The 15,579-nt window shown below is 44.3% G+C and overlaps 1 protein-coding gene and 1 long non-coding RNA gene across 9 annotated transcripts in view; both read left to right on the top strand.

The window, feature by feature from the left end:
* The window catches only part of RGSL1 (regulator of G protein signaling like 1), a 218,724-nt gene that overhangs the window by 79,142 nt on the left and 124,003 nt on the right, over positions 1-15,579 (top strand). The window lies entirely within an intron of this gene.
* The window catches only part of LOC128325192 (uncharacterized), a 35,538-nt gene that overhangs the window by 946 nt on the left and 19,013 nt on the right, over positions 1-15,579 (top strand). The window lies entirely within an intron of this gene.

The following is a 15,579-nucleotide window of genomic DNA, read 5'->3' as shown; positions in this document are numbered from 1 at the left end:
ATATTTATCCTTCACTTTTAAGCCAAAGAGCTGCAGAAAATAAGAGCTGCAGAAAATGTACCAGCCCATGACACTTTCCTACTTGAAGTAGTGTACCAAATTACTCCCCCTCCCCTTTTGCTGTTTCTTCTATTAGAATCACACCCCCAATTCCTTCTATCCTTTCATATCTTTACACCCTTCCTTCCTTTCCTTGGATGCGCACCGAAGCAATTCGGTGCACATCCATACTCTGCAGGCACTCCAAAGGGGCCCACAGTCCGTTGCCTGGAGTGGCCCACTTCCCACAGCTTCATGTTAGGGCCAGTTCTTTGCAGAAATATTCTTGGGTTTGGGGAAGGAAGTAGGTTCATGAGTCACAAGTGCCAACCAGTAGAAGCTCTCTGTAATCGAATCTGTCATATGAAATCTCCAGCATAACTTATGCAACTCTTTCTAAAATAGCTTAATTTAGAACAGAAGCTTGTTTGGGGCAGGGGCAAAACTCCCCCCTCCCACTCCGCCAGTCCTACATTGGGACACTTGACACACCTCCTACACTTCTAGAATTTGACTCTGCCATGGAAGATGGTGTGTTTAAGTCTTGGAAGTTTGTATATAATGAATTGGCACCAATTTGAGATGTCTGTAATATACATCTGATCTGTGATGCCCACCCTAAAAGAATTAGCAGCCAAATGCTGGTAAATAATGCATTATAATTTGATTCAAGGAACACAGGGCAGCATGCGTGGGGCTTTTCTCTAGTTGTTAGTACATTATAACTACTTTCTTGATCATACACAAGCTGGAATCAAATTGATTTTTAATTATTGTTAAAGCAATTTTCTGGCGCTTCCACAGACAGCAGGCTTTACTCACTTTACTGAGAGTAAAGCCTGCAAAATTAATTGGGAGTTCAAATTTGAAAAACAAAACAAAACAACACGGCACAAAAAGTGGATTTTTTTCCTACCACAGACATAAATCGGGCCAAGCTCTAACGTGCAAGGAAAACCCTGAATCATGTCTGGAGTGTTCCCTGATAGCTCGCAGGGACTTGAGGATATGTGAACGCACACCTGCCCTTCTGTGGGGAAGCCAAAGTAAAATTGCCACCTGGGAATGCTCCTAGTGATTTTTTTTAAAGTATTTGTGCTATAACATTAAGTGTAATTGCACTAATGAATGTTTAAAAAAGAACAAGGAAATGGTGAGATCAGGGAAACAAGTAGTTAAAGGGTGGATGTGGTGAATGGAAACCATTTCAGGAAACATTTAATAAAGAGTTATTTAAGTACTGAGAAAAGCAGAGGCACTTGAAGAACAGTGGGAGACACCCACTGTAGGCTGCAATTCTGCAGTGTTAAGCACACATTCTCTGCATGCCTAGGAATAAAAACAGTTGTGGTAGGGGCAAGACCTGCTAGGTCACACTCACTAGTGTGGATGGAACAGAGTGGGCTGTATAAAAAGCACTATATCCACAGATGTGTAAAACCACTGACAATTGTAGATGTTGCTGAAAGCAGAAAAGCAGCATTAGGTAACTCTTAAGAGTTCCTCATCTGGAAGATCCCTTGGTTGGTCGGCTGGCTGCCTTTGTTTTTTAAAAGCCCTTTTTAATCTAGTCATTCTGGCTTGCAATTTGCAATAAGGTTACCACAAAACCACCTACTGAGTTTTGAAATCTATTTCTTCTCTACTGAAACCCTCGTGTTTGTAAAGTCAGCTTGGTCAAAAGATTCATTATGTTCCTAGTTTACAATAACAGGCATGCAGCCTTTTTGAAGGGGAAATGCAAGCAGTGCAGAGGTCAAAACTTTCCTTTCCTCAGCAAATATCTCTTGGCTTATTAGAGACTCCTGCAGAGAGCAACGAATGATGGTGAAATTTGTTCTGGAGAAAAGAAACCAAATATATAACCATATATATAAGCCAGCTGCATTTCTCTGTGGCCATCTCTGAGGATACAAGTCACTGCTGGACAAAATGTGAATCTTCAGCATAACGGAGAAGTGACGTCAGCTTGCATCAGATCAGCCACAGGAGCTGGGTGGAGAGGAAAATACTTGTCCTACAGCCAGGCAGCTATTTTTGACCAGAGGTGATAAAGTACATAGATGTTGGGAATGCGTTACCACGGGAATATTAGTAGTGGAAGTTACTTCAAACAGGGTGGAGGCTTATGGAGGCTCTGCATGAGTCATCAGAAATCCAGCTGTAACATCAGAGGACATAGATCTTCCTAGGCTTGCAGAAGTGCCAATCTACTAACATGGTCCCTCTTTTGATAAAGTATACAGGCAGACCTCTTGCCAAGAAGGTGCCAAAGTGACCCCCATGTGCACCTTGTCATGAACATGCCTTCACTTTGGGCCTCTTAAAATGCATGCAGTATTTTCTCTTACTATGAGGAGGGAAACTGCATTCTTACTGGGAGCTACAGATTCAGAACTAACATGAAGCGTCAAAAACTTTGTCTTGCCAGCTGCTGAAATTGGAACAAGAACTACTAGATTAGAGGCCTGAACCAATCAATAATTTTTGTCTTTAGCTAATAGAGTAGTTTATTATCAGTTTGATTTTTGTGTTTTGGTTCCAGTAGGAGAATTGTGTTGGTATTTTGATGATGGTTTTGTTCTATGGAAACCATCTTCTTTTTGTGACAAATGGCTAATGCAAATAACTCCTAGAGTAGGGATGTGCATAAAATCGGGTTGCCCGGTTTGATTTGAGTCAGGACTGGACTCAAATTGCACTGGGCATGTTTGGTTTCGTGCCCCTGAGCTAAAACCTCGGCTTAGCTCAAGTTCAAGCCAGTTCAGGATTCAAATAGTTAATTAAAAAAAACATCTCCTCATCGGCGGCCTCCAAGAGATGCTGCCGCAGCCACAGAAGATCTCGGAAGGTTCCCCCTCCCCCGCCGGCCTCTTCCTGGCAGTGTTCTCTCTAATTTTTTTCATCTGTGTGCAGAATGATTTTTGTTCTGGATGGCAGTATCAAGGCAGTGTGCACACACATGTATTCAGAATGGGGCCTGAGCGGGAGTTAACATTAACTGAGCAGACATTTTAAAAACATGTGAGAGCACGCACACATCTTAGAGGACACACTGCTCCCCGATCTTTGGGCCATTTAGGCCCATTTGGAGGTCTTTTTGGCCCTCGCAGCTCACGGTGACCATTTTGAAGGCTGCCGTGCATGTGCACTAGCTATTTGCAATGTGGGCATGCAAATAGCCCATGCGCATGTGCAGCAGCCTTCAAAATGGCTACCATCAGCTGGGAGAGGGCCAAAAAGGACTGGAAATGGGCCTGAATGGCCCAGAGAACACTGTGGGGAGGCCGGCTGGTGGAGGGGGAACCTTCAGAGACTCTCCCATGGCCACGGCAGCACCCCCCAGAGACTGCCAGTGAGTTATTTAAAAAAAACACAACTATTCTAACCCCAAGCTGGCCGAGGGGTTCAGCTTGAGGGAGAGCCCTTGAGCTGGCCCGGTTCGATGGCGAATCCCTATTCTATTCACAAATCCCTATTCTAGAGTTGCTAAAAGATCTGGAACTGCAGGCTGGGTGCCTACAAGCATCTGCAGAGTACCTTTTCATTTTAAAAATCAGTAAGGAGAGGGTTCCTTTGAGTATGTGAGCAGTGGTATACATTAATTTAAAAACGCATGAAAGGTATACATAAATTTAATAATGCATCTTTTAGAAAAAACAAAAACAAACGCTGAATACACACAAACACACACACACACACGCTTTATAATCTTCTGTTCTGGCATCTAGTTAGGAGGATTAAATTCTGGCAAAGCCACTAAAATATTGTTTATGTAAGAAATTACATTCTGCCTGTCCACTAGATGTCTTCTGGGTGACCAGGATTGCAATCTCGCAATGCAGTAGCAGTCATGGCCACTTCTGTCTGTCCCCAATCCTATCATTTGCCCTCCTCCCTCACTACACTGCTGTTAAAGACACAAGAGCCCTGCCAGGAAAAAAGTGAGAAACTGGGTAGGCCACTCAGTGACAGCACTGGGGTGGGGGGCAGATAAGGGAGGGCACAGAAGGGGCAAAATTTCTAGATGGGCAAGCTGTGTCCTAAATGTTAGACTTCTGGAATGTCAAGGGCTAGGTGAGGGGCAATTTCTTTTCAGAGGGGCATTTGTCCCCCTACTCTATCCCCTCATGGAACCACGCTTGAGGCCACTTATGTGGTATGGAGAGGCATTTGTTCTCTTCAGCAGTAGCCTATCTTTTCCTCTAACAATTTTTGATGTTGCTTATGCTCTCTCGCTCTCTACCTGCTCTGCTCACTCCCCTCAGTCACTGCTAGTGGGGCTTCAGGTATGTGAGAAAGAACAGACCAACTGGCAAAGGTAGATGGCATGATGGTAGCAAATGACCTTTAGTTAAGGCTACAAGGCAGAGAATGGTCTTTGAAACCAAAGGGTCCTGTGCAGTTGCTTTGTGGACAACACAGTACAACTCCTTTGCAGACTGGTAAACTTTGATTCTCAGGGAAGCCATTGGCCAATATGCTATGTGGGGAACATCGTTTAAATGTGCTTTTTTTGTTGTTGTTTTTGGTGCCTAAGCATTTATGGCTAGCACTACTCCAGGATCCCGGACCTCTATAATGTCGCTATGACACCATGGGAGCTACTTTTCTATAAGTTACCTTATTTATTTAAAACATTTATATCCCACCCCATGCCACCAGTGCAATACACCTGGGGTACCTTACAACAATGGTACCCCAGGTATAGTGCAGCTGTATGGTATGGTATGGTGCAGCTGTAACTTTTAAAAGCCTGTCCCCACAGGGATGACGGCCACACCACTCTGGACTCCTTGGAGGAAGAGCGGGATATAAATGCAAACGAACAGATAAATAAAATACAGTTGCCACCGGCTTGTCTGGTGGATACTCACGGGCGGATGGGCCTTCTCTGTTGCTGCCTCAAGGCTTTGGAATGCATGCGCTCCCTGCTGAAATAAGAGACTCCCCATTTCAGACAACTTTACAAAACAGGCAGTTAAGACACAATTGTTCACCCAAGCTTTTAATTAGATTTACAGTTTTAAAATAGTTTTTATCCATTTTAATATTGTGTTGGATTTTAAATTGTTTAATTTGTATTGTTTTTATTGTGAACCACCCAGAGATGTGAGTTTGGGGTGGTATATAAATTTGTTGGAGAGAGAGAGCGCCAGCCGTCAAGTCGGTACTGACTCTTAGCGACCACATATAGATTGTCTCCAGGATGATCTTTCTTCAATTTGGCCTTTAAAGTCTCTCAGTGGTGCATTCATTGCTGTCGTAATTGAGTCCAACCACCTTGCTGCTGGTCGTCCTCTTCTTCTCTTTCCTTCAACCTTTCCCTGCGTTATGGACTTCTCAAGGGAGCTGGGTTTTTGCATAATGTGTCCAAAGTATGCTAGTTTGAGCCTGGTCATTTGTGCCTCAAGAGAAAATTCTGGATTGATTTGTTCTATGATCCATTTGTTTGTTTTCCTGGCAGTTCATGGTATCCTCAAAAGTCTTCTCCAGCACCAAAGTTCAAAAACGTCAATACTTTTTCTATCTTGCCTCTTCAGTGTCCAGCTTTTGGACATTCTGCACAGAGATGAAAAAAATTAGAGGGACCACTGCTCCTCACTTTCATTATTTTTTTAATAATTAATTTTAGTGTAATAATGTGCTGAAAATTGACCTCGGCCCTTGCACACCAAGTCATGGTTGGTTCTGGCCCACCAGGACATTTGAGTTGCATATATATATAGAACATTCTTTGGTGCATGGCAGTTCCAGGTTTGGCATTTGCAGCCTAAAGGGCTTTAGTGAAAGGAGCAGAGAAGCTTTCTCCTTGAGACCTCGCAGAGCTGCTGCTCATCAATGGTGGCAGTATTCAACCTCCTCAACCAAATGGACCTGTGGCTGTGTGGCAGCTTCATACGTTCAAGTGCAGGCAGCCTTTTTCCTGTTTGCCCTCTTTGGTTTGGTATGTCATTCATCCCAATGCTGTTGTGGATGCCTTGCATATCTAGTCCTAGCTGATGGGACATTCCAGCACTTTGAAAGCCATTGCACGTAGAAGGTTGATGCACACAGAACAGCTAATATGTGGAGCTGATCTTGTTTCTTACAGGACAGCTATTGAATCTTGTTTACTGCATTTAGTGTGGCATATCCAGTGTCCAGAGGGTTCCTGGAATCCTAATTTGTAGGCAGCCTCTTTGCCAGCCATACACACACATAGACCGTTGGAAGAAAACTCACATGTGACAGTTTGGCAGCCAGAGGCGTATCTAGGGAAAATAGCACCTAGGGCAAGCACTGAAATTGCACCCCCTGTCCAAACATCCGACACGCATCTTTCAGATAATCTTTACCATAATACCAGCTCAAAAATACAAGTCAAACTTGTTAATCTTTTAATATTTATTTATTTGTTTGTTTAATATTTCAAAAACTATTTAGCAGTGGATGTAGCCAGACCAAAAAATGCTGGAAAACTACAAATTTCAGTATGCTGGGTCTCATGAAATACCCAAATACTATGTGGAGGTGTACTTGAAAAACTAAACAAGCCTGTCTAATTCTCAACTATGCATTGTAGCATAATTATTACATAAGTTTTAAAAATAAATGGAGAATTTGGCTTTTCCCAGATACTCTGAAAATAATTAAAGGATATGCAGAGTAAACTGTGTCACTGCTTGGAATATATTCTAGTCTTTCAGAAAGATAGTTAACATGAGAGAAAGAGAGCAAAAAGGCCTTAATACTAAGCATTTCACACTGATTCAAAGTCAAACTCACCATTAATAGCCATATTATTAAGACATCACATTTAACTCACTTATCACAAGAAGCAAAGTAAGAGCAAATGAATACAATCCTAGCTCATAAGCTTCAGCTCAGTATTCACAAGCCCTGATTCTCTACAGAGTGCCAAACTGAATGTGTACAGTGACTTATATTAAATTTTAAAAAATTGTTTTTACCTGTAGCCCCTTGAGGGGGCTTCCTAAAGGCTGTGGGGGGTCTGCAAAGATTCCCCCTCCCCCCCGCTGGCCTCTTAATTTACCACCGCAGCCCGTCCTGGGCTGATTTTGGGGCCTGTTTGGGCCTGCAGAGATCTGCATGGTGGCCATTTTGGAGGCTGCCATGCATGCTCAAATAGCCTCTGTGAGGTCTGGCATGGACTAAGGCCTCGCAGGGACCATTTGAGCCATTAAAAAATATTTTTTAAATAAAAAAATGGTTGCCAAAAACAAAATGGCCACTGTGCATGCTCAAATGGCCTCTATGAGGCTTGGCATGGCCTAGGGCCTCACAGAGGCCATTTGAGCATGTGTGGTAGCCATTTTGTTTTTGGTGGCCATTTTAAAAAAAACTTTCATTTTGAAAAATGGTGCCCCCCTTCAAGTGGAGCCCAGAGCACATGCCCTGCCTGCCCTACCCTATATACGCCCCTGTTGGCAGCCCCTTCTAAGCTGCATGTTTCCTCTTTCTGAGACTTGTTAACTTAATGACCTAGTTCCCTTTAGTATTTTTTAAAACCTTGATTTTTGTTCATAGCTGAGGTTTCTGTAGGCCTTATCACTTATCGGGTTGCAAACTCGGACAAAAGCTATTGCTGGAGGGTTCCCCCCACAACCACTATTTCCAGTATTTTCCACAATATTAAACTATTAAAATCTTATAGATTGCTTTCAATAGTCAAGGGGAGATTGATGCCAATTTCTGGAGACTCCAGTCCCATCCAATCCCTCCAGAGCTGGCAACCCTATTACTTGCCCATCTTAGAAGGAGGGGCTGTTGTTGTTATTGTTGTTGTTTTGGCCATAATATACTTTAATCCAAAGGAATTACATTACATTAAGAGAACTGTGTGATTACTGTTAAGCTGTGGTTCCAGCCCTTCACAGGAGGGATGGGATTGGGTCAGAAGATGCATAGTAAAACATGCCCTCCGCTAACCCAACCCTGAAGCTGGTGTTGTTCGTCTGACATTCTAAAGTGGGATGAAGCCACACGGGAGCAACAATACCACTACACCTGTAATGTAGAATCAGCCCTTCAACACCACCCGCCATTCAGGAGGCAAGCAGGTTCCCACCTCAGCAGTAGCAGATCTGGCTTGACCATCATGCCTCCTGTTCCGATTTGTACATGTGGACGTTCAGTGTTGTAGTCAGGCAGGCAAACCTGTTCTGCTTAAGCCCTGTATAGGGGGGCTTTCAGTCCTTTTGGTTTATTGAGTGATTGCTCAGCAGTTCATGTAGCCAAACCACTCTCAATGTACATAATGGGAGAAATAATTGGATAATGGCAGGACATCGAAGGATTTTGATAGATCTTCCTCTCTTAAAACAAGAACCTATAGATGTTATGAAACAGAAAAAAGAGCTATAATGTGACCAGGTAGTTCTTTTACTTTAGCAAAAGTCAGGAACTAGCAGGGCTACTTATCTAAAAATTGTTTGTTAGGTTTAAAACTGTAGCACACAAAGAGGCTATTCTTTTGGGCGATCGCAGGGGCGTAGCAAGGTTGGAGTGGGCCCAGAGACAAGATTTTAAAATGGGCCCCCCTTCACTGAAGCTCAGCTCATGAAGTAAAGAAATCTTAAATGAGGCTGAATAGTGGTAACAAAAAGCATAGTAGGTTTTGTAAATTGTGGACGATGCAAGTCATTTAATGGTACTAGAGAAAGACATGCTGTTCTGGTAGCTCCAGGTCTTAACACTCACATCAATTTGGAGGGTGAATACAACTGAAGGAAGCCTGGGCGGGTGCGCGGCTGGGGCAGTCAGTCATGTGACTTGCCTCCGGAGGGCCCCCCAAGGCAGTGGGCCCCCAGACAACTGTCTCCCCTTGCCCTATTATAGTTACGCCCCTGGGCGATCGTGTGCTGCAACGGGAGCCACGTGGCTCCCGGCAGCAAACCTCCCAAAGTACCCCTTCCCTTAGATGAGGTCAATGGAGCGAGCACTCCATTAACCTCATCTTTTTGATCATGTGTCGCTGCTGCGCACGGCAACACATGAGTAGACCCCCAACCAGGAGGCTGTGAGCAGCCTCCCGGACTTGGGGGTCTCTCCAGGATGCCCCATGCCTCCGGGGGCTGCACGGCCCCCTATCCCTACAGTCCCCGCCGGCTCTGTGATGGAGCCACCAGTCGTGTGGGTTCTGGGCTCCCAGTGGCTCCCAGTGGCTGCTACTGATGGGTTGTCCCAGTGTGCTATCTTGTAGCTCATCTAGAGTGGACAAGGATGAGTCCTGGTAACTGAATGGGCTGGTATTTAGAGGGGTCTGACTGGCTCACTTAGTGCACGTTTTAATCATGCCTTCTGAAACAGCAGAGATTTCAAATAGTTTCCACAGTACTTTATGGAGAAGAATAGAGAGAACGTGATCACAGGGAAGATTTTGGGATCACTTTCCTTCACTCAGTCTGGAGGTTAGTCAAAAGTTTGGATACTGTGGAAATCTACGCCCATGCTCTACAACCTACTTGGGGAGATAAGTGGAAATATGCTATCATAAATTAACATGCATGGCATGCTGCAAAAATACAGGCCTTTATTTTGAAGAGCTTGCAGTCCTTTGTGTGGATTTAAAATCAGATGCGCGCGCACACGAAGGCTTTAAAATACATATTGGTCAAAGGAGAAATTAGATTCTATTATACTTACACTGCACAGTGTGTAAGGTTCAGCTGTAGTTTCATTAGCTTCTATCATGACTCAGTGAAGGATATTATTGAATTAAAGAAAGGAAGAATGGTGTTTGCTGGAGACCTTAACATTGTCACACACCCATACTTTGACTGGATAGGAAGGAGCAAATTCACAAATATATTTCTCCCTCCCCTTCCAAATATGGAAAATGTCTGAAGGAACAGACATTCCTGGGAAGAGGAAGTGTAGATGCAGGAAGGAGAAAGAAAATGTGTTTCTTCCCATCACGTGCATCCCCCAAAGCTGCAGGGCACCAGCGTCTGGCGCGGAAAGGGTGACAGTGGCAGGGTGCACCTCAAGCCTTGTGGGCCCCTGCGGGTCTGGCAACAAATGCCTCCCCCCTTATCCAATGGACACTACACCCATGAATGCAATTTTATTTTTATTTTTATTGTTAAATTTATATACCACCTTTCATTAAAAACAATCCCAAGGCGGTTTACAAAAGTTAAAAAACATATAATAAAAATGACAGTTAAAAGTTTTGTTAAAAATATGACAACAAATCTGATTAATATATAAAATACAAATATAAAAACTGTACACAGATAAAAACACACAGAAGCAGCAATAAAATAATAATGTAAAGGCCTAGATAAAAAGCCAAGATTTAACAAGCTTTCTAAAAACTGTGATCGAGTCTGAGGAGCAAATGACCACTGCAATGCAAAACTTATGTGTGCACTCTGGGAGTGCAGCTTGTTATGGCCATAGGGAACAATGGCAAAGCTTGGAAAACCCTATGGTTCCCCATGGGTAGCTCCTAGAGATACCAAAGTGGGTTGGGTGGTAGGGCATGATGGGCACTAACTACCAGCCAATCCACAAAAGAAATGGGCAAGAGGGCAATTTTAAACAAATTTTTAACCTTTCCCCCAAACACCCATAGGATCAGAGTTGTTTTGTCGAAACAGCTGTCTCGACAAAACGTTTTGGCCATTTATGTTTCATTTCAAGCTTGACAGAAAATACAAAATCCGGTACATGCACATCCCTATTACATATTGTATCTCTTTCAGTGCAGTCCTGAGGGATTGCACGCATTCTCTGTCCTCTGGAAAATGTCTCTTTGATTCTCTCTGTTTGATTTCCTTCCTTTTCCCGCTTGTCTCTTGTTTTTCCCACTTCTTAATTAAGAACTTTCAGGGAGGCACCAGTAAAAAAAAAAAAAGGCCAATTAAAGCCAATCTCCTGTCAACACACATTATCTCCAAGAATGCAGCTAGCATTTAGCAGTCCACTTCATAACAAGTTACCAGTCAAGAATTTTTTCCCCCACATGCTCAAAATGGGTCATTTGGAGATGCACTTCCTCAGAGGTGTGACACTCCATGGTGGATTGTGTGAGGGACACTGCAAGGGCTCAGTGCCGGTGGGAAAAGGACAATAAAACTGCCCTCTCTCATTAATGGGGTAAAATAAGAGCTTACTTTGGTGAGGAAACTTTATTTAGGAGAAAGATTATAGTTCTCTTTGGTAACGTGATATTTTCAGATAGCAGTCCAGGTTGCTGATTTAATTGGGACCTAGTGGTTTTGGGCAGCTGCCTGATTTCCAGGCTGTGCAAAGTACCAATCCACTGAAAACTCAAGTCTCTTTAAATCAGGAAATCAAACCAAATTTGAACCAAAACATAAACCTTTTTTTCCCTTTCCTCTGAATCAGAAAAACCTGGAACGTTATTTGCAAGACTTTGTAGAACCTGAGCCAGAATCAGGGGCGTAGCTAGCCCACCGGCAGCCCGTGTGCGGCCGCAGCGGGTGCCCGATAACCCCTCCCCCTGCGTCTGACATCAGATGCAGGGGATAGCCACGCCCCCGCGTCTGATGATGGGGGGCGTGGTCTGGCTTCCGAACGGAGCATTGAGGCTCCGTTCAGGAGAAGCAGCTTAACTGCTGGAGGGGCCGCGCGGCCCCTTCGGCAGTTAGACAAAGGCTGGTGCTGCATTCACAGCGGAGCCCAGGAGCAGCTTTTCCCTGCAGGGAAGAGCTGCTTCTGGGCTGTGTTGCGAATGCAGCACCAGTCTTAGCTCCTGAAGGGGCCACGCAGCCCCTTCAGGAGCTAGTTAGGCTGGCGCTTCGTTCGCAGCCCCAGCCAGGAGCAACTCTTCCCTGCCTTTGCAGGGAAGAGCCGCTCCTGGCTGGTGCTGCAAACGCAGCCCCAGCCTTTGTTTAGTTCCCGAAGGGGCAGTGCGGCCCCCACTCGGGAGCTAAACTACCGCCCCCGCGTCTGACGTCAGATGCGGGGGGCATGTCAGGGTCGCGAATGGCGGCTCGTGATTGGGCACGGCTCGGGTTCTTTGAACCCGTTTACCCAATTATAGCTACGCCCCTGGCCAGAATAAAAATCAGTGGAGGTTGGCAGTTCAAAATAAAGGTTGGGCTTAAATAAACCTGATGAAGTGTTGCATTTACTTACTGCAACCAGAGTAAATAAAAGGCATGTACAGTCAAATGATGCTAGCCTAGGAGACAGGGCTGGCATGAGGGGAGTCAGTATTGCTGGGCAGCGACTGAGGGCCCAGAGCTCTCAGAAGGACCCACTGTTGATCCCTGATACCACTCCTGTGCTGGAGGTGGTGGTGGTGGTGGTGGTGGTGGTGGTGGTGAAGTTACTCTCTCAGGGCCCCGCCAGGTAGGATGAGACCTAGTATTATTATTGTTTTTCAACAAGAAAGAAGGAAAGAAAGAAAGAAAAAGTTCTCAACGCAATTTATATTAAAAATGAAATAAGAAAATAGTGCCCTGTTACAAAAGTGTTCACAATCTATACATCTAGTATCCATGAAGGGTAGTTTGCAGAGGGCCCACTGAAACCTGGAACTAAAACTGCTGGGAAGATTTCTGTACATCTGGGCTTATCTACTGTAGGCTTTTGTATTCTGCTGTTTTAAAGAGCTGGAAAGCAGCAGACTAAAGATGCCATCTGTAGCAGCTGAACAGTACACTTTTAAAAACATGGTACAAGTGTATCATTTAAGTGTTCTAGTTATATTTATTTCAGCATGCTTTGTATTACCTATGGGTTTGGGCTGATGCATTCAGCCCATTCATATCCTTGTTTACTTGGAAATAAGCTCTACTGAATTAACTGAAAATCAGATCTCAGATAAGTGTGCACAACATTTCAGCCTTCACTGTAATAAATTGGATACCTTAATTTGCTCCATCCCTCTTTGCAAATCAACACTGTAATATGCATAGGGTTATGGCCAGCTGCTTTGAGAACACTTTCCAGAAAAATAAGGCCAGTTACTCCACGCCCCCCCCCCAGCAGTGCACGTTTGGTAAAGCGACTACTTTTGTGCTAAAGTCCACCTCCAGACCCACTCGGAACTGCAGGACTCCATCCTCGGATTCCACGGCTGGATCCACTCTGTCCTACCCAGTTACTAGAATTCTAGGTATCAAGAGCTGGCAGCCCTACATAGGAATCAAACTACATTTTCCCATGTTAACCAAAACAGACTGATTCCAGAGGTATACTGAACTAATTGCCAAACCTTTAATGATGTGAACCAGAATTGAATGGACGTGATTTCAGTTGCACAACTGAACCCAAACCAGAATCAAACCACACATCTTCATGGTTTGTCTTTCTGCTTTCAATATATCCTAATCAGCAGAACATCAGGGGCAGATAAACCTGGCCAAACAAAACTATAAGAATTTGGCATGCTGGATCAGACTAAGGGTTCATGTCATCCACTAATGCTGTTGACAAAAGTGGCAAGCCCGTGTGTGTGTGTGTGTGTGTGTGTGTGTGTGTGTGTGTGTGTGTATTATAGAGGGCCTGCACAATTTTTGACCCACTGCAAGGAATATAGTTTACTGTGCACATCTTGTTATATAACCTGCCAGGAGATTAGTAGAAGATTAGATTTTTCTAGTACCCATCAGGAAGCAAAAGATAGCTAAAGGCAGCTAGAGTGTGTTGCATCCATCCCTGGTGAGGCCAGGTGAGTTGGTCCTCCAAGGCAGAGAACTAGTGGTAGTGGTGGCAGGAGATGCCCTTCCCTCTGCTTCACTGGTCTGCCCTTTTCCAACCTGATCTGATGGCAGCCGTGGCAAGGAAGGAAGTGAGACTTCTGAGCAAGAAGATGTCTATGGTGGCAGATGATGGTAAACATGATGGTAAAGAATCACTGCAAGCATGAGGGTAAGAACTGGCCCTAACTTCTGTGGAAACTAGTAAAACCCAAACTGTTTTTTGTCTGGATCACATCTAAGGACCAAACTACACATGACGTTGAACCATATCTGACCTTGGAAATATGCTGCCCAAACTATTCCTCTCTCCCACTCACTCAGCCCTTTTGCCCCTACCCTGTACAAACAGAGCAGAATACAGGGGTTCATAATACTTACCTCTTAAGAACATAAGAACAGCCCTGCTGGATCAGGCCCAAGACCCATCTAGTCCAGCATCCTGTTTCACATAGTAGCCCACCAGATGCCACTGGAAGCCTACAGGCAGGAGTTGAGGGCATGCCCTCCCTTCTGCTGTTCAACCTCTTCAACTGGTACTCTGCTGTTCAACTGCTGTTCAACCTCTTCAACTGGTACTCAGAGGCATCCTGTCTTTGAGGCTGGAGGTGGCCTAAAGCCCTCTGACTAGTAGCCGTTGATAGACCTCTCTTCCGTGAAGTTATCCAAACCCGTCTTAAAGCCATCCAGGTTGTTGGCTGTCACCACATCTTATGGCAGAGAATTCCACAAGTTGATTATGTGTTGTGTGAAAAAGTACTTCCGTTTGTTGGTCCTAAATTTCTTGGCAATCAGTTTCATGGGATGACCCTTCTTCTTTGACGCTAGGCTGCAAACCCTTGTGATCCCTGAAACTCTTGTCTGTGCTCCATAAGCATGATTTTCATCATCATTTCTAGTTGCCATTCTCCTCTGGCATTGGTACAAACATCTTCAGATACATGAATGGCTAGTTGCAAAAGCAAATTGTATCTTAAATGGAATGTGAGCTGCAACTCCAGGTGGCTTGTGTCAATCTAGTACTTAAGTCTCACAAATAAAAGTAGATTTTCAGGGAGGAAAGAACAATTTTTTAAAAAACCACCCTTTGCTAAGGATAATGTTTTTGTTTTTCATAGACTCAAAGCTAGCTTGCAGGGAAAGGGGGAAAGGACAAATACAGCAAAAGCCTACTTTCAGGGTTTTCAAGTCCCAAAGGAGTTACAGGAAAAATGCCCAGTGTGCTTGTTCCTAAACACTTCCCTTCCAGATGTGAAGCCATGGGGAGCTGTGACATCAGCAATCTGCTGAGCAAGACCATGGCTCTCTTCAGTAAGCAGCCAGCTGCAGCAGCCTCAGAGGAAGCCAGGAAGCAATCACCAAGTTAGCCAGGAAAATGCTGGCATTGGGAGTATGTCGTGGAATTTTCCTCTGGAAAACGCTTTGAAGCCACCTGTCCTTATTCTCTGAAAGGTCTTTCTGAACTTCTATAGGACTGGTTGCTTCACAATAGACAGACTGTGTCTTTCTGAACTTGGTGTGTGGTGTGTATATCGATCCCACACAACAAATGCAACTTCATGCGCCTGGCCAAGAATGTATTGTCAACATAATTGTTCACTCTTATATAGCAATAGCAAGCAATAGCACTTACATATATATACCGCTCTATAGCTGGAAGCTCTCTAAGCGGTTTACAATGATTTAGCATATTGCCCCCAACATTCTGGGTACTCATTTTACCGACCTCGGAAGGATGGAAGGCTGAGTCAACCTTGAGCCCCTGGTCAGGATTGAACTTGTAACCTTCTGGTTACAGGGCGGCAGTTTTACCACTGTGCCACAGGGGCTCATATAATGAGAGAAAATATAATGAGAAAAT

Source organism: Hemicordylus capensis, chromosome 4 (genome assembly GCF_027244095.1).
Source record: "Hemicordylus capensis ecotype Gifberg chromosome 4, rHemCap1.1.pri, whole genome shotgun sequence".
NCBI classification, from domain to species: domain Eukaryota; kingdom Metazoa; phylum Chordata; class Lepidosauria; order Squamata; family Cordylidae; genus Hemicordylus; species Hemicordylus capensis.
Note: the sequence above shows the minus strand (reverse complement) of the source record. Positions and strands in the feature narration are given on the sequence as shown.